Source organism: Cryptomeria japonica, chromosome 9, assembly GCF_030272615.1.
Source record: "Cryptomeria japonica chromosome 9, Sugi_1.0, whole genome shotgun sequence".
Taxonomy (NCBI): Eukaryota; Viridiplantae; Streptophyta; class Pinopsida; order Cupressales; family Cupressaceae; genus Cryptomeria; species Cryptomeria japonica.
In genome coordinates, this window is record NC_081413.1 from 540,232,216 (window position 1) to 540,260,165 (window position 27,950).

The window sequence follows — 27,950 nt, forward strand, 5'->3', positions numbered from 1 at the left end:
TAGGAGTTAAGGAGTTAGAATTAGTTAGACCCTTCTCCCTTTCATACCAGATTGGTTGTGCCAGAATATTATGTTGAATCCCCCTCTTTGAATCCATCATTACCTGCTTCTCCTTCAACTAGTATTGGCTTTCTGAAGTCAAGAGGAATTAACCTGTCTTCAGAAAACCCAAATCCTTTTGACAATTCCTTACATTCTATGCTCTTCTCTCCAAAAATGGGTCAGGATTCCAATTCTCAAAGGATTTTCAAAGATTGTATGGAGAAGGATGAGGAATTTGAAAATGTAATGGAAACCCCTCTTGCTGCCCTTTATTCACAAGTAAAAGAAAAGAGGAAGCTGGGTATTAAGCAATTGTTTGAATGCAAGTCCAAGCCTGATTTTGGTATTGTCTCTCCTGAGAGAGATACAAAATCCTTTAGTGAGAATAGATCTTTAGAGGGAGAAGAAGAAGGACAAATTAAGATAACAGATTTGTTGAAGGTAAGGAAGGGTTCATCCCTTCCTAAATAGAAATGAAAATCTTAACTTGGAATGTTAGGGATCTTAATGCCCCTAACAAAAAATGTTTGATCAAGAGGAGAATCATTTTGATCAATGTAGAGATAATTATGCTCCAAGAAACAAAGTTCAACCTACAAAAAGCAAAATCCTTCAGAGAAGGGCTTAAGAATCAGTACTATGGTTGCAATTATAAAGCAATTCAAGCAAATGGTGCTTCTAAGGGATTACTCATTTTATGGAAACCCTCCTTGGTTCAAATTAAAAGGGTGGCTTCAAGTAACAATTGGTTGATGGTGGCAGCCAAGGTTCTATCATCAAATTTCTCTTTTATGTTGATAAATGTCTAAATCTATTTACCTTATATGGTAAAGCTTTGGGTCAGATTGTTAATAAAGAAAAATCAGAAATCTATTTTTTCTCAACCCCTCAAAAAGTGGAGAGAAGAATCTTAAAAATTCTTAGTTGTAAGAAGGGTAATATTCCATGCATTTACTTTGGCATTCCAATAGACAAAGGTCTAAGGAGCTCAAAATTATGGGATTCTCTAAAATCAAAATTGGGGACAAGAACCAACTCTTGGAAAGGTAAATGACTCTCTTGGGCTAGTAGGTTGGTTATTCTACATGTGGTTATCTCAACTCTCCCCATTTATCTATTGCCATATTTGGCTCTCACAACAGGGATGAATTCTTTCATCATCAAGAATATGAAAAATTTCTTCTAACAAAACATGGAAGAGAAACATAGAATAGCTTTAATTTATTGGGATTGGAGATCCAACTGCGAGATGGGTTAGATTCATGCAAGCTAAGTATATAACGGATGAAGAGCCAAGAAACTTTATGAGAGCTGGCAACCCACCAAAGGGATATAGGATTTGGAGTTTCATAATTAAGAATAGATTTCTAGTTGCAGATTTTATCTCTTGGGATGTTCAAGATGGATCCACATGCCTTTTTGGGGAAGATTCTTCGGGTGGCTACCCAAGTTTAGATAGCATGATTTCAATTCAAAGGACAAGACATTGGCTCTAAAAAAATTGGGGCATTCATATCAGAGATTATGTAGTTTTCTATAAGGAGAATTCTTCTTTGGGCTGGAACTAGAAGAGTTTTTAAGGTTTCCCCCTTATAATGAAATACAGCAACTTCAAGAGACACTAAAGGACTACCAACTATTTTTCATAAATGGTCAGGACTCCTTAGTTTAGACTCTATCTAAAACAGGCCAATATAATGCCAAAGATGTCTATTGTCTTTTAGCCAATCAAGTTGAAAACAACAGTTTAGGAATCCCACTAAAGCTCTTCTAGAGCGGAAAACTAATTTCAAAAGCAGGTGTTTTTGCTTGGCTAGCTGTCAAAAAGAAAATTCTAACAACAGAAAGCTTTAAGAATGTGGCATATGAGGGTCCCTCAAGGTGTGTTCTCTGTAAGGCACATGAGGAAATCGTATATCATCTACTTCTTAACAACCATTTTTCAGCCAAATGTTGGAGATGGCTATGTGCCAAATTAGGTTGGATCTTGGCCCTCCCCAATGATATTGTCACTCTCTTTCAAGGAAGGCCAATAAGGGCAAAATATGGCCTCCTCAGTCCTCTTTGGAAAGTCAACCCTTCTAGCCTCATTTGGTAAATATGGAAGGAATGTGGTAGAAGAATTTTTGACAATAAATCATGGAGGTTAGAATCAATCCTCATATGTATTGAGACCTCGATTGTGGAAAAAATCAATTGCAAGCTAGCATTGAATTCCAACCCTAAAAAATATTTTACAGATTGGGATGTCCGAATTCAGCTTAGATGGAATGGTATTAAAGTTTCCCCTTGTATATGGAGCAAGGATCATAATAGAACAAAAGCAATTTGGCTCACGCCTAAGAGAGGTTGGCTAAAGTTAAATTTTGATGGTGCATCCAAAAGTAACCCAGGTTCGCCTGGTGTGGGTTATATTGTTAGGGACCATAAAGGAACTATTAAAGGTAAAATTTATCTTTCCATTCCTTTGAATACCAATAATATAATTTAATTTAATGCTCTCTTGATTGGTCTCTCTGAATTATCAAAGAAAGGAATCAAGCATCTTGAAATTGAAGGGGATTATGTTATAGTCATAAATGCTATTAGAACAACTAGGACCCCTAACTGGAGACTGCAAGCCTTACTGAAGAAAAATTTATCAATTCTAGGAAAGATAGATAACTTCTCTTATAGACATATCTATAGGGAAGACAATCCAGAAGTAGATCTTTTATCAAAATTAGCTGCACAAGGACACAAATTGGTGTGGTGGAAGGACAATGTCAGGGATATAAATAATTGTCAATGATTTTTTATGTAGAATTACCAGATTTTTCAGTCTAGGTCAACATCCTCCAAGATGGTGATTAAAAAATTATATATGAGGCTAAACAGTAACTTCCCACCATTTTCTCTTTTCTACAAAATTTAAACTTTCAGTGAACATTGTTGGATTAATTAATCCTATCAGACCCTTTGTCAAATCATAGATTCATTGAGTTGCTTCCAACATTAAAATGCATTTATTGATCCTAGTAGATCTAATTCTTCCTATCAAGGGCTTTTATATGATGACTTGGATGTTCAGATCACCCTTATTTTTCTAATGTGCTCCAAAGTCACTCAAAGAGGCACTCTTTTCCAAAAAGTAATTCTGAATCCCAAGGACCTCTATTCTTTTTTCTTCCTAGCTCAATTGGCGGGGTCCTCTCTTCTCTAAAATTGTTTAGATAAATTTGTCAGACGGAGTTAATTATTTTCCAAACAAGGTAGGGGATATCTCTAAATTTGCCAAGATGCTTAGCTTTTTGTCCTAATTAAATTAGTCAGATAGCATTTATTACCATGGCTATGGACAGCTAAAAACTCGATATCAGGATCTTATGTGATCTAGGCAAATGTTTTTAGAATCCGATCATTCTAATGACTCCTAATCTCAAGGCATTTTCATAACCCACTTGTCTTGGAAGGCGGTTAAGTGTGAGTTAATGCATTTCTCGCTTCTAATGGGAAGGTCATGTCAAGAGAATGTTTTTATTAAAATGACAAGCTTAAGTTGAGGGTGATGGACGCCTTCATTAATTAAGGCAACTCATTTAGCTCTGTTATCTCATTAAGTCCACCATCATATTTTTTTCTCATTAAGTCGGACTTCTCCTTTAGATGGATAGAAGGTCTTCGCATCAGAATAAGCAAGGGTAGGGTCCTCAAAGTTCATTTTCAGAGAGTTTCCAAGCCTGACTGCATGTGTTGGATTAGATACTCCGATATCCTTGACAAGCCCCAATCATCAGTGTAACTTCAAAGAAATCGAGGACTTGAGATTAAAACATATCCTCCACACTGTAAACCGTCTCATCATGTTGGCTACAAAAATGATCCTTGGGCAAGGTCATTTGGATAGAAAGGAGTACTGTAGGGACAATACACAGGATTCCTCTAGATTTGTCACATCCCTTCTGGATGCTAATTTCTCTAAAATCGAGACTAGAGTGCTTGCCTCTGAATTATTTGAGCTTGAATTGCTAAGGGATTTAGATAGGGTTATGAAATATTCCCTACTCAGTTCTGGAATTCTGAGGCTGTGGGATCTTGGTACAATTAATGAGATTGGTGACACCATCAATTTCCATCCTTTTCTTCTCAACCTTAAGGGGCCAGCCTTGATAAGGTACAGGCAAATTGTTGCAATGGCGACAACTTGTTTAAAATGGAGAGTTTTAACAAACAGAACTCAACACCCAGATAAGGAGATAAGGAGATTGTGTTCAAAGATTTTGTCATCCTAAATGGATTCCTCACTGTTACAGAAACCAATGATTCTCCTCAATCGGCTAGAGAAGAACCAACAGATTCGTAGGATGGCATTGAGGGTGGTCATGGATGTAGGTATGGTCAAGGCAGGGGTTGAGTTGGTGGTCATGGTCATCGCAGAGGTCAAGGATGTACTTCAAGAGACTGACTATGTGTATGGATAAAGAAAGATATGTGTTTTTGCTCATTTTTTTATTCGAATTTCTGTATAGTTTTCTAGAAACTTGCAAAATATAAGAGGACGGTAGTAGAAATCTTAGTTCATTTATGTTTAAATGAACTATTCTAATTTTTTGGAGAGGTTAAATGTTTTATCAGAATTTAGTCATTTTCTTGAATTTCAGTCACGGGGAAGGACAGAAAGGATCAACTTTTTTAAATTTTGTACTTCGAAAATTTTCTCTTTAATACCAAATATTTGGCCCTGCCTTTATCGACCAAAAAAATGTAAGGTTCATGAACAGGTGTTTCATTCCATGCCACCTCAAAAGATTGAAATCTTTAAATCACTCGAGGGTTGGGCAGAAGAGAATGTATTGACCCAATTAAAACACGTCGAGGATTCTTGGTAGACACAAAACTTTTTGCCCGATCCCGCTTCTGAGGTCCCTATCGATGACATTAAAGAGTTACAGAAGCAGTCCCTTGAATTATCAGATGACTATTTAGTTTGTCTAGTGGGGGATATGATTACAGAGGAAGCGTCGCCGACTTATCAGACTATGATTAATACTCTAGATGGTGTGTGGGATGAGAGTGGTGCCAGTCCCACATCTTGGACTATGTGGACTCGTATGCAGACAGCCGAAGAGAACAAACGCAGTGATTTTCTCAATAAGTAGCTTTATTTGTGTGGTCGTGTGGACATGAGACAGATTGAAAAGACCATATTGTATCTCATTGGATCAGGAATGGTTACATTCATCACCAGACTAATATTTTTCGCTGATCGTTGCAAACATATACTAAAAGCTATTATAATTGTGCCTAATGTGCTCTAAAGTGTAGAAACCTGAGGTTGTAAATTTCCATTCGGTGAAGGAAACATAACTTATTTGGTTGAGCGGCTTGTACTCCATGGACAAGGTCGCCAGGAAGAGACGATGCTAGAAACAAAAAATACGGTGCATGAAATGTTATTCTTCCTTCCTAAATAGCACTGCCTCGATTTTGTCTCACATTGCTTGGCATGCGATCTGACATTAGTCAATCATTAATTTCACATGGGGAAGAGATTTGAGGTGTTGGAAGAGGATTATATGAGTATATTGATAATCTCACTCTCATTCATTCTTAGTGCATCCCACTTCTATTTATCATTACCATCACCATCACACAAGTTGGGGGGTTGTCATGAATTGTCATGAATATGGTAGTGTCTACACTTGGCCTTTCATGTGACATGAGACCTTATCTAACTTTCATCATTACCATAGAAAGATCATAATGAAAGCACCTATAAATGTATTGTGAGCATTAATCATGTCCCACATGGAGAAAAGACGTACAAAAAACCAACACGTGTTAGTAAATACTTAACAGAGAGCTTCAACCAATGCGATGGGTGCCAAGTCACCATCTACATGGATCTTTACCCTATTTAGTATGACCTCCCCCTCAATGATTTCACACCCTTTTATTGGTACAGCATCGGCTAGTCTGTTGGCTTCTCTAAAACAATGCTTAAGGATAAAATCCTCAAATCTTTACAAAATTTGCTAGGCCTCCAAGAGAACATAACTTATTTTCCAAAATGGGGCTTCAAATTTTTTGAAAGCCGATATAATATTCATCGAGCCCCCTTCAATGATATTTTTTATACCTAACTTGCAGATCATGCATAAACCATAGAATAATGTTGTGGCTTATGCTACATTATCAATTACATCTAGAATCTTGGCCACTCCTACCTCCATAATTTCTCCTTTGTGGTCATGGATGACATATCCTAGCCCTGAAATATCTGGTTTTTCACTACACCATCAAAATTAAGCTTCCAATGGTGATTATTTGGGGGTTCCCACTTAACATATTTTCTTTTCCCTTTCCCTTTTGAATTCTTAGGGAGGCTACCCTTAAAGGGTATTGTGATCCCTAGCCATTCTTTGAGAACTATATCATCCCATGAAGTAAAATAGGATTCTAGCATATTATATTTAAAAGTGTAATCCCTCACCACCTCTGAGATGGGATTATCGATGTTACTAATTACATGACTTATTTTGCAGTACTTTCCTTTCTAAGGATCCTTTTGTTCCCTTCACACCAAAGATTCCAAATAACTATGGTTGGGGCAACTTCCCATAAGACTGCAAAAAAGGATTCCATGTGCAACTTTGGCCAAGATTCAAATACCAAGATAAGATTGGAGTGGAAAGAACCATGCCAATGTACCTTATTGCACAACCATGACTAGCATTCATAAGCAAATTCGTAGTTGAGGAGTAATTGATCTGTGGATGAACTATCTCCTTATCACATAAAACACAATTAAGAACTCATGAAATTCATCAAAAATTAAGTCTATCATTGGTGAGAATCCTCCCCTTAATGGCTAACCAAGCAAATGCCCCTACATTTGGAAGTCTTGCATCTTTGTCCAACAAAAGAAAAAACATCTTGTTTTTAGACATGAGTGCACTTTTCTGCTGAGGACCTCATATCCTTCCCTTATGGGTTAGTGCAAGATCATGGGGGGCCAAAAAGTGGCAATGTGAAAAAAATAGCCTTCTCCACTCGCCTAAAAACGCGAAAATTCATGTTGACTTTTTGCTTGGCCTGGGTGTCAGTACACCTTGGCATGGTAAACACCTAAGCAAATCGAATATCCAATAATATCGGATATGCAATTTTTTTTTGTAATTTTAAATTAAAAAATAAATTATATAATATATAATATATTATTATATTATATTATATATTATTTAATACATAATATATAATATAATATTAGATTATAAAATATCATATTATATTATTTAATATAATGATATATTATATAATATATTATTATATTATATTATATATTGTATAATATATAATATATTATTATATTATATAATATAATGTTATTTTAAAATAGTTTAAGTATAAAAATCGGATATCCGATTTTATCGGATCTCTGATTTTCTAAGACAATATATTTCGACTGTGGCAGCCCATGAGTTATTTTTAACCCACGGCCTATGCGATTTTTGGAAATCTGATATCCGGTTGGATTCGAAATCCGGTTTTTCGCCCAAAAATTGCTAAAAAATACATTGAAAGGTAAGATTTTTATTTTTTTTCAATCATTTTCATTCAATTTTTGTATTTTTTTAATGTTTATTTGTTTTTTCATTGAAAATATGGTTTTTTTCATGAAAACTAGGTTTTTTTTAATTAAATACAAAATTGTTTAAATTTGTTAACTAAATTCAATTGTTTACATTCAATTAGGTTAAAAATAGGGGATAACAGTGAAAACATTGATCAAGCACAACCGCAACAAACAAACCCTCCTTTGCCAAACCCCCCCTCAATTCAAGATTTAATTGTACAAAATTTGAACGAATTGAGGGGGATTGCAGATGTATATCATAGGATCCCTCACCTAAGCCCAATGTTTGATCCTTTCACGTCAATCATAAAGAGTATGGAAACCATGACTAATTAGGAGAACAATGCCACCCCTTTGTGGCAAGATTCTATGAGGGAACAATATATGGATGGCTTGTCCTATAAGGAGATCAAGGATTTCAAGATATCCAAAGCCGATATTGCCTCATTGTTTGTGAAACCCCGCACTGGTCAACCCGTAGACCAAAAAAAAAAACTTTATTTTAAATGGTGCACAAATGATGGTATTGTGAAAAACTTTTGGGATCGTTGGTGGATGGTTTTTGACAAACTACCCAGCAACAATCTTGATGTCCCCTTCTACTTCATAAAAAAATTGTATGTTGAGTTTGTTTTAGGAAAACATGTGAACTATTTTGACATCCAACATTTCCAAGGTGTGGGTTTAGGTATGCCCCAAAATAGACCTAGGGCAGTCAGAGTAGTCTAAGACCCATATGTCCCCCCTTCTCCTGTTGATCCCCCACCTCTAGTGCAGCATCTAGATATCATTTGTGAGGCAACATCACGGACCATATCAGCTATTCACTCTTTGAGTAGCCTTTTGGTTTCTCAGGCTGGGTCAGTAGGTCAACCTAGTTTTGATAGTAGTGGTGCATCTGGTGGCGTTGACATGTCATCCTCGGCTCCACACATTTGTGTTCCCCATAGTTGTGTCATGTGTGGGCACGTATGCTTGGATCCAATTGGACAACCTATTGATCCTCCTGTGGACAGTGCAGATTATGAGGTGCATGAGATGCACGATGCACTAGATGTTATGATACAGACTAGAGGATACATCAAGAGTCTTGCAAAGCCAAAGAGAAAACATGGAGATGAGGTAAACAAGATTAGTTAAATTATAGTTCATTTTTATGCTAACTTTTTGAATGTGAGTTATATAATATAACTAATATTAATCGTGGTTTGTTTTTTCTTGTGCAGGATCCTTCAGAGCCGAGCAGTGCTACAAAGAGAATCGATTTTTATGATCCATCAACAGTTTAGGATGTTATAGATAGTTTTGGGATGCTTACATGTCTAGTTGGCATTCATATTTTGTATATAGACATACATTTTGTTTGAGTTGGTGTTTATGCCATATTTGTGTATGGACATACATTTGTAATCATTTGACATTTTCATATATACAGAAGTTGATATTTGATCATATAAATTGTTGGTCATCTATGCATGGTGTTATCATGGAAATCTTTAATCTTCATTCCAATAATTAACAATGGTTAATAATTGTTAGTTAATGAACAATAGAATTCATTTCATCATAAGTGTTGTTTGTATAATGAACAATACAATTCATTTAATGAACAATACAATAGAATTCATTTAATGAACAATACAATTCATTTAATGAATAATACAATACAATTCATTTAATGAACAATACTTGATACAATTAATTATTACCCTATGCATGATCCTATTTTGGCCCCCCACTCGGTCGAACGCTCGGGGTCATACCCTACCGGCACCTATGAACGGTCCCTTGAGCAAAGTACTAAAAATTGTCAAACTTTGATGGGCCCTAACTCAGAATTTGTGGCACTTGCGAATGATCCATTTGAACCTACGGATCCACAAGAGGGGTCCCTACAAAATCCTATCTTGGTTTTTCAAGTTTCCCTATGGTTTTATTAGGGAAGCATTTTTTCAGTTGACGAAAAATCATCAGTCTCATTCAATCGAATGTTGTCGTGTGGCCAATTTCTCATTCTGCTTGTCGTGATAATGAACAATCAGCTCCAACATGTCTAGTTATGAATTATTACCATATGCATGCTCCTATTTTCCCCTCCCACTCAGTCGAACGCTCGGGGTCATACCGTACCGGCATCATCCCTTGAAAACCCTAAGTGCTAAAAATTGTCAAACTTTGATAGGCCCTAACTCGGAATTAGTAGCACCTACAAAGAATTTGTTTGAACCTACGGGTCCATGAGAGGGGTCACTACAAAATTCTATCTCGGTTTTCCAAGTTTCCCTACGGTTTTATTAGGGCAATATTTTTTCGGTTGGGGAAAATATTGTCAATCTCATTCAATCGAATGTTGTCGCATGGCCAATTTCTTGTTCTACTCATCGTGATAAAAAATCATCAGCTCCTACATGTCCAGTTAGGCATTATTACCCTACGCATGCTCCTATTTTGGCCCCCCACTTGGTCGAATGCTTTAGGTCATACTCTACCAGCGTCGTCCCTTGAGCACCCTAAGTGCTAAAAATTGTCAAACTTTAACGGGCCCTAATTTGGAATCCGTGGCACCTACAAACGATCTGTTTGAACCTATGGGTCCATGAGAGGGATCCCTAAAATATCCTATCTCAATTTTTCAATTTTCCCTACGGTTTTATTAGGGCAACATTTTTTCAGTTGGCAAAAAAATTGTTAGTCTCAGTCAATCGACTGTTGTCACGTGGCCAATTTCTCATTCTGCTCGTCGTGATAATGAACCATTGGCTCCAACATGTCCAATTAGGCATTATTACCCTATGCATTCTCCTATTTTTCACCCACACTCGGTTGAACACTCGGGTTCATACCCTACTAGCGTCGTCCCTTTAGCACCCTAAGTGCTAAAAATTGTCAAACTTTGACGGGCCCTAACTCAAAATCCGTGGCACTTGCAAACAATCCGGTTGAACCTACAAGTCCATGAGAGGGGTCCCTACAAAAGCCTATCTCGGTTTTTCAAGTTTCCCTTAGGTTTTAATAGGGCAACATTTTTTCGGTTGGCAAAAAAATCATCAGTCTCATTCAATTGAATGTTGTCACGTGGTCAATTTCTCGTTCTACTAGTCGTAATAACAAACCATCAGCACCGACATGTCCAGTTAGGAATTATTACCCTATGCATGCTCCTATTTTATCCCCCAACTTGGTCGAACACTCGGGGTCACCCCCTATCGGTGTCGTCCTTTGAGCACCCTAAGTGCTAAAAATTGTCAAACTTTGACAGGCCCTAACTCGGAATCCATGGCACCTGTGAATGATCTGTTTCAACCTATGGGTCCATGAGAGGGGTCCCTACAAAATCCTATCTCATTTTTTCAAGTTTCCCTATGGTTTTATTAGGGCAGCATTTTTTCGGTTGGCAAAAAAATCGTTAGTCTCATTCAATCAAATGTTGTCGCGTGGCTAATTTCTTGTTCTACTTGTCGTGATAACAAACCGTCAGCTCTGACATGTCCAGTTAGGAATTATTACCCTATGCATGCTCCTATTTTTCCACCCTACTCGGTCGAACACTCGAGGTCATACCCTACCGGAGTCATCCCTTGAGCACCTTAAGTGCTAAAAATTGTCAAACTTTGACGGGCCCTAACTCGAAATCCGTGGAACCTGTGAATAATCTATTTGAACCTACAGGTCCACGAGAGGGATCCCTACAAAAGCCTATCTCATTTTTTCAATTTTCCCTATGGTTTTATTAGGGCACCACTTTTCGGTAGGCAAAAAAAATCATCAATCTCATTCAATGGAATGTTGTCGTGTGACCAATTTCTCGTTCTGCTCATCATTATAATGAACCATCAGCTTTGACATGTCTAGTTAGGCATTATTACTCTATGCATGCTCCTATTATTCCCCCATGCTCAGTCGAACGCTCGGGGTCATACCCTACCGGCATCGTCCCTTGAGCACCCTAAGTGCAAAAAAGTTGTCAAACATTGATGAGCCCTTACTCACAATCTGTGGTGCCCGTGAAAAATTCATTTGAACCTACAGTTCCACAAGAGAGGTCCTTACAAAATCCTATCTCGGTTTTTCAATTTTCCCTACGGTTTGATTAGGGCAACATTTTTTCAGTTCCCGAAAAAATCGTCAGTCTCATTCAATCAAATGTTGTCGCGTGGCCAATTTATCATTTTTCTCGTCGTGATAATGAACTATCAACTCCAACATGTCCAGTTAGGCATTATTACCCTATGCATGCTCCTATTTTTCCCCCCCACTTGGTTGAACACTCAGGATCATACCCTACCCGCGTCGTCCCTTGAGCACCTTAAGTGCTAAAAATTATCAAACGTTGACGGTCCCTAACTCCCAATCTGTGGCACCTATGAATGACCCGTTTGAACCTACGGGTCCATGAGAAGGGTCCCTACAAAATCCTATCTTGGTTTTTCAAGTTTCCCTACGGTTTTATTAGGGCAGCATTTTTTGGGTTGGCGAAAAAATCGTCAGTCTCATTCAATCAAATGTTGTCGCGTGGCCAATTTCTCATTCTTCTTGTCGTGATAATGAACCATCAACTCCAACATTTCCATTTAGGCATTATTACCCTATGCATGCTCCTATTTTGGCCCCCACTCGGTCGAACGCTTGGGTCATACCCTATCGACGTTGTCCCTTGAGCACCCTAAGTGCTAAATATTGTCAAACTTTGATGGGCCCTAACTCAGAATCCGTGGCACCTCCGAATGATCCATTTGAACCTACGGGTCTAGGAGAGGGGTTCCTACAAAATCCTATCTTGGTTTTTGAATTTTCCCTTAGGTTTTATTAGGGCAGCATTTTTTTGGTTGGCAAAAAAATCGTTAGTCTCATTCAATTGAATGTTGTCACGTGACCAATTTCTCATTCTGCTCATCATGATAACGAACCGTCAACTCCAACATGTCTAGTTAGGCATTATTACCCTATGCATGCTCATATTTTTCCCCCCCACTCATTCGAACACTCAGGGTCATACCCTATCGGCATCGTCCCTTGAGCACCCTAGGTGCTAAAAATTGTCAAACTTTGACAAGCCCTAAATTGGAATCTGTGGCACTTGTGAACGATCCATTTGAATCTATGAGTCCATGAGAGGGGTCCCTACAAAATCCTATCTCGGTTTTTCAAGTTTCCCTTAGGTTTTATTAGGGCAGAATTTTTTGCAAAGTTGGCAAAAAAATCATCACTCATTCAATGAAAAATATAGATAAACAAGCATTACACTGTAGACACATAATGATCATCAATATTTTCATGTATTGTATACACATAATTACCATTATACTTGCATGTGACATCCATGAAGGGATATGCAAACATGATTTTTTTTCATTTTCAATACTACACCAATTTACTCATGTACAGATACATTGTATATCACCAATATAACTAAACCAATGTGCTCATGGACATTGTATATCATCATAACAAAGTTACATCAATTCACATCCATATACAAATATAACATCCCACTTCATCTGCATCAGACATCGTCATGTCCTAAGAGAAAAGCTTATGTACAACAATGCCTGCATATAAATGAAGACCAAAATAAGTAACTTTGAAGAAAGATGCATGTTGATTAAAGCCCTTCTCACTGCATTTCTCTGCATGGTTGAAGACAATGGTAGATATGGTTATTTCTAAATAGCAATACGTTCACTTGACTTAGTGTTTATGCACAAAATTTAATCTCATTAATGCACAAAGGAATATGTACCATCACCAAGAGAGGGTCTTGTCAACAGTGAATGATCTAGCATGAACCTGTATTTGTAAGAATTGTTAGTCTACACATAAAATGCATGGATAAACATAAAGGCTTTATGATAATCACTTCAACTGAAATGCATGATAATAAATAAAAAGGAGAGATTATGTACCATAAAAATACTTTTTTTTCGAATTATATCAACATAACCCACTATGTTGACGCAAAAATCATAATGTGATACTATTGTATATCATCAAAAAAGACCTACATGAGCATAAAGGTTTTGTGATAATTATATCATCAAAAATTATCAAAAAGTGTTGTCTAATAACAAAAATTGTAAAGCTCATCAAATGCATGATAATAAGTCGTGTTGCAAAAATATGTCTCTTCCAATTATATCGAGTGTACCCACTATGTGCATGCAAAAACCATGTTGCCAAAAAAAATGTTCATCAATAGACCTGCATTTTGAACACATCCTTAATATACACGTAATAAACTTGAATATTAAGGTTTAGTGATCATTGTTTGAAATGAAATGCATTATAAAAAAAAATAAGGCATCATTAAATACCTACTACTCAAGTATGCGTGAAGGGTAACCTCTTTGCTTAAGAGTATCTAGTATTGCTTCATGACCAGTAGTAGTTACTGTCCATAGCTCTTTGGTCTTCATTTTTGCTTGATGCTTCATCAACGTGACAATTGTAGCTATAATAAGGTGTGAATACATTATAATGGTTTTGTGTCTCTCATAGTCTTCAAATGCAAGTATGTCATTCTTTCTAATCATGTATGTTTGCAACCGAGTTCCCATAACAACAACTAAACCTGTAGGATATGTGAACCCATCATCAACTATCATTGGTTGTGTTAGCTTTTGCTTTCCCTATACACATCGTGCTAACCAACATTCTAATCTCTCTTCATTCCCTTGTGATGCAACAACTGCAAAAACATGTCCTAGTTGTACAAGATCTAATAGATGGTCATACTCAAGTGAACTTTCCATGTCATCATTTGACAAGGATATTGTTTGAGATAAAGGAGTTAGATATTGGGGAACCCACTTATCAACCCACTCACTTGACTTGCACTGATCCCAATCACACCGAACACAATTCTGACAAAAAAATGATAACGCTCATGTCCAAATGGTCCATGTACTTGCATCTGAGCTGAGAAATGAATGCATCTTTGAAGAATCTTTAATTGTTTGACAATCCAATCTATCTCCCACTATGCCCTCCTCAACCAACCAAAAGAATCTGGTCACTGCTGAACCAAGAGTACCTCCATGTGACAATGCTTAACTACACCAATCAACAATAGAGCATGCATCAAAGAAATTTGCACCTGAAATACTCAATTTCTCCTTAACTAGAGCTCTCTTCAAACATGCACTTGCTCCATCATGCTCCCCCTCCCCATGCATTGCCTCAAAAAACACCAAATATGAGGTATACTCCTCTCTACATGCATTCTACTCAACAAATAAAACATACGGGCATTCTTGAATTGACCCATACAGTTATCTGACCATATGATATGCTGATCAATTACAATATCTTTCTCATGCAAGAACTCAAAAAAATTCTCGAAAGAATGTTGCACATACTCGAAGGAGTGTGATCTATCATCACTCATATAAAAAGGATACTCCTTGATTATCTTCCTATCCTCTTTTGTACTATCAGGAGCATGTCTATATATAATGTGAACAAAAATAGCAATCTAGATTGAATTGTAGTACTAAGACTGTACCTCATTCTATGGTTGCAATGTATAGTTCTCTACAAAATCAACCACGGATACAATAGTGCCAATCGGGAAAGAGTTCTTACACATCCTGAACTGTTGATCCAACCACTGAGACCTATGGGTGTGCCTTGCATACTTGTAGAAAATATTTTTCTTAAAATCCAAAATAAAATCAACAATACTCACTTCTCTTGAGACTAATTCACATCTAAAACCTTCACCTCTACTTTTCAAAGTATATTTCATTGTCTCATATCTTTTTTTCTCAACATAATTATTTCCAAACTCGTGTTCGCTACCCTCATGAAAACATGAACCAAACTTTGACAACCCACCACATTCTAAGCACTTCTCATTCAAACAATAATTTCTATAGAAATAGCAGCCATCATCTCTAGGGCATAAAAATAGATCTTGCAAGTCACTTGATGATCTTAGAAATAGCATTACACCACACTCCTGCAAAATCTCATTAGTATGCATCATAGAATGAATATGACATAAAAGTTCATGGTACGTTAAAAACTTCACATGGTACTTGCAACAAAAAGTATTACGAATCTTAAGAGGAACACAATAAAATGGCTTCAAAGATTCAAAGGCCCTTTGTGATATTTGCAAAGTTGGATGCACTTCACAAAAAAAATTGTACAACATTGTTTGGCTTGATTCCAAGAAACGTTTGGGATGCGGTGTGCAGTTTGGGTTGCCGATTCTCAATTTCAAAACATCCTTTACATTGGGTGACACTCTAGAATTAGAGTGCCAAAATTGTTGAATCTCCTCCTTCACATTGTCAGTCAACTTTCTATCAACACGTGGAAGCCTCCCACCAAAAGCCCATGTATCTTGTTGAAGTGGATCGTCAAGTCTTTGTCTTCGTGCAAGTGCTTTATCCAAAGTTTTATGGTTTATGTTAAAATCAACACAAGTTTGCCTCATTTGATGAGCCTTCCTCAATTAATGGCTTACTAAGGAGGTTGTAATCACTCTTCGAGCGGCTCTCTTATCTCTTTCTTTGGTATTCTTTCCAATAGAATTAAGAGCGTCAAATAGATTTTTGGAAACAATAGAATTTCTCTCCATCTTCTTGTTCATACAAATCTTCAATTTGTTTAGAAATGGTCTCATCTTTATCATCTTTAGCAATTGAACAAAGAGTTGGCATTACTCAGTCAATGTCTTATTGCTAAAATTTTGGTTGAAAAGTTGTGTAGCCCACAACTGAATGGTTCTTGTTGACCTCTTGCCTTCAAGATTCATAATAATATTCTCATCGATTTCAAGTAACCATTTTGGGGTTCTTGAAGGTCTTGGATTTGGAATTTTTCTTTTATCCATGAGAGGTTCTTCAATTCTAAAGTAATTAGGTGTTACATATTGTTCACTTGGTTGAGCAATTCCACCTTCAATGTTAACTTTTTCCACATTTTCACCTCCAATGTCAAAATTTTCCACATGTTCACCTCCAATGTAAAAAATTTCCACATGTTCACCTCCTATGTCAAAATTTTCCACATGTTGAGCATTTTCCTTATCACTTTCAGCATTTTCAAAATTTTCACTTTCAAAATCTACATTTTCATTTTCAATAACTTGTGACACATTTTCAAATTCAATTTCATCTTTACTTGAAGTAACATTAGCAATATTTAACATACCTTGTCTTCTCCTCCTATGACCTTCTCTATCTCTTTCTCTATACACTTTAATTTGGTCATTTGACCGTTTTCTTTTGTGTTTAAACTTCTGACGACTACTACTCCCCATTTACCTCCACAAAGATGCTCCTAAATGATTGTCAATGTAAGATTTGACTTTAAGAATCTCTCAAAAGCAAAAATTTGTCTCCACCTGTCTGAAAACCTGTGATCGTTGATAGAAAAAAGAATATGCAGACTGTGGGCCGTTGGAATCCACAAAATGGCCCACACGGTTCTTTTTTTATTTACAAAAATCGAATATCCAATTTTAATGTATAAATTTGTGGTCCCAAAAATTTTTCCCGTTGCCGCCTTTTTTTTACTGTTGCCACATTAATGGCAATGAAAGAAATCGGATATCCGATAAAATCCGATATCCAATTTTATTGCTCATATTTAGAGAGAGATAGATTATGGGAAAGGGGGAGAGAGAGAGAGAGAGAGAGAGAGAGAGAGAGAGAGAGAGAGAGGAGGGAGAGAGAGAGAGAGAGAGAGAGAGAGAGGAGGGAGAGAGAGAGAGAGAGAGAGAGAGAGATTAGGGGAGAAAGAGAGATTAGGGGAGAGAGAGAGAGAGGAGAAGAGGGAGAGAGAGAGATTAGGAGAGAGAGAGAGAGAGATTAGGGGGAGAGAGAGAGAGAGAGAGGAGAAGAGGGAGAGGGAGAGAGAGACATATGGTCATATTGTGTCCTAAGGGGTCATATGGTGTCTTAAAGGGGTCATATGACACAATATGACCCATAACAACACAATTTGGTGTCTTAAGGGGACATATGGTGTCCTAAGGGGTTGTAAGACACAATATGACCCCATAGGACACCATAGGACCCATAACGACCCAATATAGTGTCTTAAGGGGTCATATGGTGTCCTAATGGGTCGTAGGATACAATATGACCCCTTAAGACACCATAGGACCCATAACAACCCAATATGGTGTCATAAGGGGTCATATGGTGTCCTAAGGAGTCGTAGGACACAATATGACCCCTTAGGACACCATATGACCCATAACGACACCATATGGTGTCATAAGGGTTCGTATGTTGTCCTTAGGGGTCATATAGTGTCCCATGACCACTTAGGACACCATATGACCCATAATGACACAATTTGGTGTCTTAAGGGGTCATGTGGTGTCCTAAGGGGTCGTAGGACATAATATGACCCCTTAGAACACCATAGGACCCATAACAACCCAATATGGTGTCTTAAGGGGTCATATGGTGTCCTAAGGGGTTGTAGGACACAATATCACCCCTTAGGACACCATAGGACCCATAACAACCGAATATGGTGTCCTAAGGGGTCATATGGTGTCCTAAGGGATTGTAGGACACAATGTGACCCCTTAGGACATAATATGACCCCTTAGGACACCATATGACCCTTAACGACACCATATGGTGTCATAAGGGGTCATATATTGTTCTTAGGGGTCATATGGTGTCTCCTGACCTCTTAGGATACAATATGACCCATAAAGATACAATTTGGTGTCTTAAGGGGTCATATGGTGTCCTAAGGGGTCATAGGACACAATATGATCCCTTATGACACCATAGGACCCATAACAACCCAATATGGTGTCATATGGTGTCCCAAGGGGTCGTAGGACACAATACGATCCCTTAGGACACCATATGACCCCTAACGACACCATTGATGTCATAAGGGGTCGTATGTTGTCCTTAGGTGTCATATGGTGTCCCATGACCCCATAGGACACTATATGACCCATAACAACACAATTTGGTGTCTTAAGGGATCATATGGTGTCCTAAGGGGTTGTAGGACACAATATGACCCCGTAGAACACCATATGACCCCTTAAGACACCAAATTGTGTTGTTAGGGGTCATATGGTGTCCTAATGGGACGTAGGACACAATATGACCCCTTAGGACACCATAGGACCCCTAACGACACCATATGGTGTCATAAGGGGTCGTATGACCCATAATGACACCGTATAGAGTTGTAAAGGGTCATATTGTGTCCTAAGGGGTCATATGGTGTCTTAAAGGGGTCATATGACATAATACGACCCATTAAGACACAATATGTCCCATAACGACACAATTTGGTGTCTTAAGGGGTCATATGGTGTCCTAAAGGGTCGTAGAACACAATATGACCCCTTAGGACACCATAGGACCCATAATGACCCAATATGGTGTTTTAAGGGTCATATGGTGTTGTAAGGGGTCGTAGGACACAATATGACCCCTTAGGACACCATAGGACCCATAACAACCCAATATGGTATCATAAGGAGTCATTGGATGCAATATGACCCCTTAGGACACCATATGACCCCTAACAACACCATATGGTGTCATAAGGGGTCGTATGTTGTTCTTAGGGGTCATATGGTGTCCCGTGACCCCTTAGGACACCATATGACCCATAACAACACAATTTGGTGTCTTAAGGGGTCATATGGTGTCCTAAGGGGTCATAGGACACAATATGACCCCTTAAGACATAATATGACCCCTTAAGACACCAAATTGTGTCGTTAGGGGTCATATGGTGTCCTAAGGGGTTGTAGGACACAATATGACCCCTTAGGACACCATAGGACCCATAAGGACTCAATATGGTGTCATAAGGGGTCATATGGTGTCCTAAAGGGTTGTATGACATGATATGACCCCTTAGGATACCATAGGACCCCTAACAACACCATATGGAGTCATAAGGGGTCATATGACCCATAACAACATCGTATAGAGTCGTAAAGGGTCATATCTCTCTCTATCTCTCCCCTAATCTCTCTCTCTCTCCCTTCCCTCTCCCCATCTCTATCTCTCCCTTCACCCCTCCCCATATCTCTCTCTCTCTCTCTCTCTCTCTCTCTCTCTCTCTCCGCTAGTCTCTTTATCTCTCTCTCTCTCTCTCTCCCCCCACTCACCCCTCTCCCTAATATCATATACTAATTTATTTATAAATTAATATATTAAAATATTAATAAACAATAGATTAATTATGTGCAAATTTAGTTAGTGAATTTACTTATTAAAATCGGATATCCGATTTTTGTTGTACAATTTTCAAATTTTGAATTTTGGCTAGAGAATGCTTTGGGATTTGGCTTGGAAGTGACAAGCTTGGAGAGTAAACTGAAAAAACATGTTTTTCAGTATTCCTCGATTTTCTAGACTTTACACTGGTGGAGCCAAAATTGATAAAACGAAAAGGGTTTTTTAAGGATGTTCTCAGCTTTCCAACAATATAAGGCTTGTCTTACTTCAACTTTAATAAATAATTATTATTTATTTTCTAATTGAATTCTGACAATAGTCCTGATTGATAGACTGATTGAAAAACACTCATAACTTTCAAACGCTATAATAGTTTTTGAATCTGAAACATGCATCACATCCTATGCTTCCGCTACTATAGGGAAAAATTTTAAAAAATTAAATTTCATAAGGTTTTGACCAATTTAAGGTGGTCAAACGTAGGAGTTTCTAAATTTTTGAAAAGTTGTAGTAAAAAATTCATAAATAATTATTTATTTTATAAAAAATTATGAAAAAATATGTCACATCTGGACATGAGTTTAATACTTATATTATAAATATTATAAAAAAATATTATGATTTGATTGTGATTAGGGTGGTCAGACATACGTCTACTTCTTATCATTTTCCTAAAATTTTAGTACCACTGCATTGAAATTTTCATCAAATAGGATTTTGTTTTTTCAAGAAAAAACTAGTAGCTTAGAAGCTACATTTAATTTTCTATAGATTCTCTTCTTACATATTTTAAAAATAATGTTCACAACTTATTCAAATTTTCATGTCAAGTTGCATAACTCTGATTTTCTGAAATTTCATTGCCACTTAAGGGCCTGTTATGGCACACCATGATCCTGCACATACCCTTATTGTGTAATTTTTTGACTTAGATTGAGTCTAAATTTGCTTATACTGATACTTTTTGAAGTTAATAATGTACTCTAGTTCAATGCCTTAGAAGGTATTACTTTCTGATAGTGTGTGATATCCAATAGGGAAAAATCTTCCCATTTAGGTACATGCACTTCATTTTGAATGGTAACAGTGAAATAGTCAAAAACTTTGGTGCCCCACTAGTTTTACAAGATTGACTTGATCTCTATTATATTTTCTATATTGTCAAGCGAGGGGTGTCCATTAATTCCATGTGCCCTCCTAGAACAAATGTTTTTTGCCATCATAAATCACCCACAAAAAATAAGGGAGAAGGAGCTTACAATCATGATCTCATTATTATTAAAATCGTATCCTTGTGATACAGAGTAAGACCCACTTTAAGAATTCTATTTGTCTTTAGTTAACAATTCTTCTTGTTCAATTTTCTAATGCAATGTATTCCATTCCAAGGGAAATTGACAAGAGTAAAAATCATTATCACATACATGAGGTCCATTGACAAGTGCTTCATTGCATGAAAATTTGTGGTGGCAATACAATCATTCGAAAATGACTAGTGTTGATATATGAAAAAAGAAAAAACATCAGCGTTAATGTGGATGAAAATACCTTTCACATGATAAAATTGTGCAACACTCCGCTGACATTTAAATAGATTTAAGTTCAATTTATGATTGAGTTCTTTAGAATGGTCTTTGTTAACTATAGGAAATTAATAATATTTGTTATTAAATTTGGTAGGGTATTTCATCTTTATCTACTAGGTGGAGAAAGATATTCTAAGAAATATGTGTTGATGCTATATGTAAAGTTTGTGTATTCATAATTAGATTATTATACTACTATGATTTTAAATTCTAAAGTTTATAAATAATACATTTCAAATTAACCTTCAATTAAATGAATCCAGACTTTAATTCTTTATGAGTTGTTACTATTTTTTATGCATTGGAGAGGCCAACTCATATGAGTTTAATGCGTTACGTGTTAAATTAATTTCAAAAACTATAGGATACTTAAATAATATAATATGATTATATTGATTAGCAAGAGTGTAAATCTTTTAAGTAATATGTTCTAGATAAATGTCCTTGTACTTATTAATGTCATGGTGATGAAATGATATTGATATAAGAGTTTAGATGGACATCAAAAACTAATGTAGAAATCCAAAATTGACCTAGAAATCAATAAATTAACTTTCTATTATGTTTGTTCAAGCCAAGGATAATGGTAATGTGAAGATTGGTAGTGTCACTTTTATGGTAAATTGGTGAAGACCATCACGAAGGTGACCAAGAATGGTGTTTCTTTCCCTAAGAAACATAAAGGGAATCATAAGAAGGATTTTGATTGGTTCTTTGAACCAGGTGAAGGGGTATCAAGACTTCAAAGCAATTACAATAGGAAGGAGTTACTTGCTATTTGGAGGACGCAGCTCTATTATGTATAAGGTACTTCACCCTCGATGGCAAGAAAAGGAGGTTCCATCGATAGATCTTTCCCATGTGTTAAACCATATCTGTCATGGGGTAAGAATGAATTTTTCCTTCTAGGTTAAATCATCTTTGTCTCAATCTATTTCTAAAGGGGCATTGTTAAAAGTAAACCCCTCTCCATCAGGGCCTTATATGTAGATTGTACAATTACCACCTAACTTTGACCCCCTTTGATCGGCTCCCTTCTATTGAGATTAGTTCCACCTATGACCCCAATTGATATGTGGAACTTATTGTGACTCCCTCTAATTCTGGAAAAGTTTTCTCATTTGGGTTCTAAAATGTGCACTAGGAAAAACCCTGCTAGAATGGCCAAATTTAAGGTGATAGCCAACACTAAAAAGGACCAAGATGTCTATGTTCAGCATGAGATGCAACAAAATATGGAGAATGTTGACTATTCAGGCTTTGAGTCTCTGTCCTTAGATGATTTGGACTCCTCAGACATGGGGTTGGATTAGTCCCCTCCTAAAATAATGCTATTCCTATCCCTCCACCCATAAACCCTGCTTCCTCTGCTAATACCAAACCCCCAAGCTCAATCTTTGTCCTAACTTAAATTCTTAAGGACCTACATGAGGATGTGCAAAGACAGGACAACCTATTAAAATGGTTGTATGCGTAGATGAATGTGGCCATAAAAAAGATCAATCGATTTGAAGAAGTGATCGAGGCGGAGGTGAGGGCTAACACTTGGGTCGATGATGTGGATGATGACAGAGTCTGGAGAACTGCCAATGATCTTGTTGGCATTATGGGGCAGTTATATAAAGTGGATGGCAAGATTGATGATTTGGATTCCAAGATTACAATGGTAGTGACCAAGCTCGTGTTGGAAGAGGTCAAGAAAACACAGGAGGCCCTTAAAAAGAAAATTGAGGAGGCTAACCTTGCATGTAGCATTGCAGTTAGTAAGCACAATGCCTCCTTATAGGCTATTCATGATGAAATGGAAAAGAGGAGGGCAAAGAAAAGAAATTGCATGGAGTCCCTGGCTGCTAGTTCTGGTCCCATGGCTCCCTATGTCAAAGTCACTCTTGACTTTGTGTCGGTTTCCTCTAGCTCTGGCATTGAGTCCAGTAAAAAAGTTTCTTTCTCAAATAAAGTGCTTAGTTTGTGCCAAGATTGGCAAGGAAAGGGTTCCCCCATGTAGTGGATCATCTCTTTGTGTTTGTCCTAGGTGACAGTTTTGTGTTTTTTGGTTGTCTCAGTTTGCTCTGTTTTCTTGTCTTTTGGTTTAGCTGATGCTTTTTTGTTCACCCTACTAGATTTTTGTTGTATGTGGTGGGGGGGTTTTGTTGGTTGTGCATCCCTCATGCACTCTAGGTGTCGCTTTGCAGTTATGTAATCTTACGGGCCTATCCTGCTTTTATTAATAAAAACTTGGAGAAAGCTTTATCAACTTAGAAAAAATATCAAATGACCTACTTTGTCATATGTGTATAATAATAGCAGTGCTTATTTGATACATATCAATGATATGTATAAGACTGTGAGGATAAGTTGGTATTGCGTATTTAATTCATATCAAAAAATTGTTATTGAGAATTAATGGTGCTACCTACATGGAATCCATTGCATTACTTAAAATATGCAACATGGAGGAGTAATGTAATGAGGAAACATAGGGTGAGAGCAGGAGAGGTCGTCTAAAACAATAATGTGGTGAGGAAGGCATGATTTGGAAGTCCAAACTTCTTTAGCTACTTCTACTGGAAAAGTTGTTTGTACTGGCTTTCTTTGTTTTTCGTGTGATATTTTCTGTGAAATGGCATCTCTGTGTGTTGTGAAATAAATGGTGAACCCTAAATATGGCGTAAGTGAGCTATTTTTTGTGTCTTGTTCAGTTTTAGGATCTCCGCGGCTCCTAGATTTGGTGGCTAGATCTTGTAGGGTTTCGATGACTGTGATGCTTCCTCATAAAGCCAAGAAAGTTTGAAGTGTCATGCTTCATTTCTTCTACAATTTTGTCTTTGATGAGATTTCAAGCATTAAAAAGAGTAGAACTGATAATATAATATCCAAGATCTTTCCGAGTGAAATGATAAAGTTTCACAATGCATAACATTTAAAGACACGAGAGCTAAAAAGATGATATTTCCAGAGTCTATTTCTAGATGGAATGTAGAGAAACCAGAAGGCCTTTTAGCTGAGGTAAGGAAGGCTCAAGATTATGTATGCAAATTGCCGCATCGTATCAGAAGACTTGAAGAAAGAGCTCAAGACTATGTAAATCAAGGCCAAAAATATGGTTTCAGTTGGATATTCAACAGAGAAGTGGTGCTTCTATGAAAAGTAGTGCTACTATGAAAGGTTCAAAAATTAGAAATTATATGATATAATATATTATAGTTAACTATTATTTCTTAGAGGTTGTTCTGAATAAATAAAATTGGGAGAGGTGCGAGGTGAAATTCACAAATACTAAAACCACCAAAACTATAAAATAGTTCTTAGAAATTGTTAAATGATCATTTGAACGCTATATATTATTAGTCCTGCATTGATATCTGGAAAAAATAAAGGATCAAATATGTTTCAATGTTTACAATTACATTCTATTTTATTATCAAAATCAAGATTTCATAATTTTTGGCTGGGAAAGTATCAATTTTCTAGGTGATTTATTGATTTTTGTGAAAATAAATCTAAAAAAAAAGGAGAAAGTGAAAAATCAAAGATATATCATTATAAAAACTTTAGGTAACCGTAATGTGTATTGCTCTATGCCACAACAATGCATGTCTAAAACAAATGTGTCTATCACCAGGCCATTTTGGTAGAAAAGTGTGGAATATTTGTGTCTCTATATTTTCAATTAAAAATGCATCAGCTCTACATGACCATCAACAAAAACAAGAATATTGAGCAGTGAAAGTGGGTTTCAAATTTTTTGTAGAGAAAATGCCAAATTACTTGTGAAAATATGCATACAATCCAATCATTGGGGAGCTTGAACCTATGAACAATATAGCATTTATCTCAATTTCATTCTTTTAACTCATAAGATGATAAATAGATTTTGATTTGGTGTTTGGTTCCTTAGTAGGTTTGGTCAACAAGATTTGACTGTCTACATTGGATATACAATATAAAGTTTACATTTACATTAACTATATACATTCAATTTATTTATGTTGTAGATGATTTTGGGAAAGTGAGAAATGCTTTATTTGGACATTTATAAATATTTTCCTTAGTTTCGACTTGATACAAGTCTGAAGGTTCTTAACATCTGTGTATTTGTACATATTGTAAGGCTTTAGTTATGTATTCAATTGTGTCCTGGCAAATTATAATTTCATCAATATTGCAATGAAGTGTTCAACTTTGTCCAAGTGTGTCATCATGATCCTATCATTATTGAAGCAATATCCTTGTGATATAAGGCTCACTTTAAGATTTCTATTTCTTTTGGGATAAAAAATAAGGTACACTTTGAGAATTCTATTTGTCTTAGGGTCAACAATCCTTCTAGAATTATTAATAAGTCAGTTTAAGAGGGCCCAACATAAGACCGACACACCTAAAAAATCAACGCTTGAGTACTTGATACTTTAACTTCCTATCATTATTGAAGCAATATCCTTGTGATACAAAAGAAAGCCCACTTTAAGAATTCTATCTATCTTAAGTGAAGAATAAAATTAGGGTCAACAATCCCTCTAGAATTATTAATAAGTAGGTTTAAGAGGACCCACCATGAGCCGGGCACACTAAGCAGTCAACAATCCTTCTAGAATTATTAGGGTACTTATTTAGATACTCCTTTAGCTTCTTCTTGTACTAAAGCTGTTTGCACTGGTTTTTGGTGATTTGATTGTCTTCTGTGAAATGGCGGCCCCTAGTTTGGTGATTTGATTGTCTTCAACAAATTCTTCAGGTTTTATTTGTGCTAAACTTGGAGGATCTTCGCAGACTGCTAGATCTCACGGGATCTCGATGACTGCGACACTTTCTCGGAAGACCAAGTAAGTTTGCAGAGAAATTTTAAATCCTAATATTGAAGTCTCAAGTTTTATGTTAGATAGATTGGTCGTGAGTTTCTAATGCGATGTATTTCATTCCCAGGGAAGTTGACAAGGGTAAAAATCATTTTCACATACGTGATGTTCATGAACAAGTGCTTCATTCCATGCTGCCTCAGAAGATTGAAATTTTTAAATCACTCGAGGGTTGGGTAGAAGAGAATGTTTTTACCCATTTAAAACACGTCGAGAATTCCTGGCAGCCACAAGACTTTATGCCTGATCCTGCTTCTGAGGCCTTTATCCATGACATTAAAGAGCTACGGGAGCGAACCCTTGAATTGCCGGATGACTATTTAGTTTGTTTAGTGGGGGATATGATTACAGAGGAAGCATTGCCTACTTATCAGACTATGCTTAACACTTTAAATGGAGTGCGTGATGAGAGTGGTGCCAGTCCCACTTCTTGGGCTGTGTGGACTCGTATGTGGACAGCTGAAGAGATCAGACACGGTGATCTTCTCAATGAGTATCTTTACTTGTGTGGCCGTGTCGACATGAGACAGATTGAAAAGACCATACAGTTCCTTATTGGATCAGGAATGGTAAGCATTCATCATCTTTCTAATATTTTTCACTGATTTTTGCAATACAGCCATTAGAAGATGACTAGGGTTGATATATGACAGAAGACAACATCAGCCTTAATGTGGATGGTTGTATTGCAACCATTAGAAAATGACTAGGGTTGATATATGACAGAAGACAAAACATCATCGTTAATGTGGATGAAAATACCTTTCATAGCAGAAAACTGTGCAACACTCCATTGACATATGCATTAGTGTTAATGTGGATGAAAATACCTTTCACAGGAGGATTAATGTGATGAGGAAACGTAGGGCGAGAGGAGGGGAGGTCGTCTAAAACAGTAATTTGGTGAGGAAAGCATGATTTTGAAGTCTGATATTTTCTGTAAAATGGCATCTGCGTCTGTTGTGAAATGCATGGTGACCCCTAAATATGGCGGAAGTGAACGGTTTTCTATGTCTTATTCGGGATTTAGTGACCCTAAACTTGGAGGATCTCGCAGAGTTCCTCGTAAGGCCAAGTTAGTTTGAAGTGCCATGTTTCATTTCTTATACATTTTTACCTTTGATGAGATTTCATGCATTTAAAAGAGTAGATCTGATAATATCTAAGATCTTTCCGAGTGAAAATGATAAAGTTTCAGAATGCTTATTTGTCAAATAAGTATCACAAAAATAGGTGTCAATATTACAAATGAAGCTAGTCTCAAAGAATAGCCTTCATAGAGAATTTCTCGTGAGGTGACTCAAACACTTATTATAACTCATTCAAGCAGCAACATCAAATACTTGAATTATTTAGACTTTAGATCTTTTAAAATGAAAGTATTTTTGAATTATTTAGACTTCAGATCTTTTAAAATGAAAGTATTTTTACTATAGGCTATTAGAATTTATCTCAGTGCATTTTGTTAATTTTCCCTTTGATCAATTATAATTTTATAGGGCAACATCAGCACAGCATGATTAACTTTGTTCAATCAATGGCTTAGATTTCACTTGATAGAAGAATGAATAGGGTTTTGTTTTGATTTGGGACATTTGCCAAGGTTTCTTTTCTTTTGGGGACATTTGCGAGTTAAATATATACTCTAATGCATCCATGGTCAAGA

The 27,950-nt window shown here is 36.7% G+C and overlaps 1 pseudogene; it reads left to right on the forward strand.

Annotated features, from left to right (window-relative positions):
• Positions 1–216: 216 nt before the first annotated feature.
• On the forward strand, positions 217–27,369 carry LOC131858483 (uncharacterized; annotated as a pseudogene).
• The last annotated feature ends 581 nt before the right edge of the window (positions 27,370–27,950 follow it).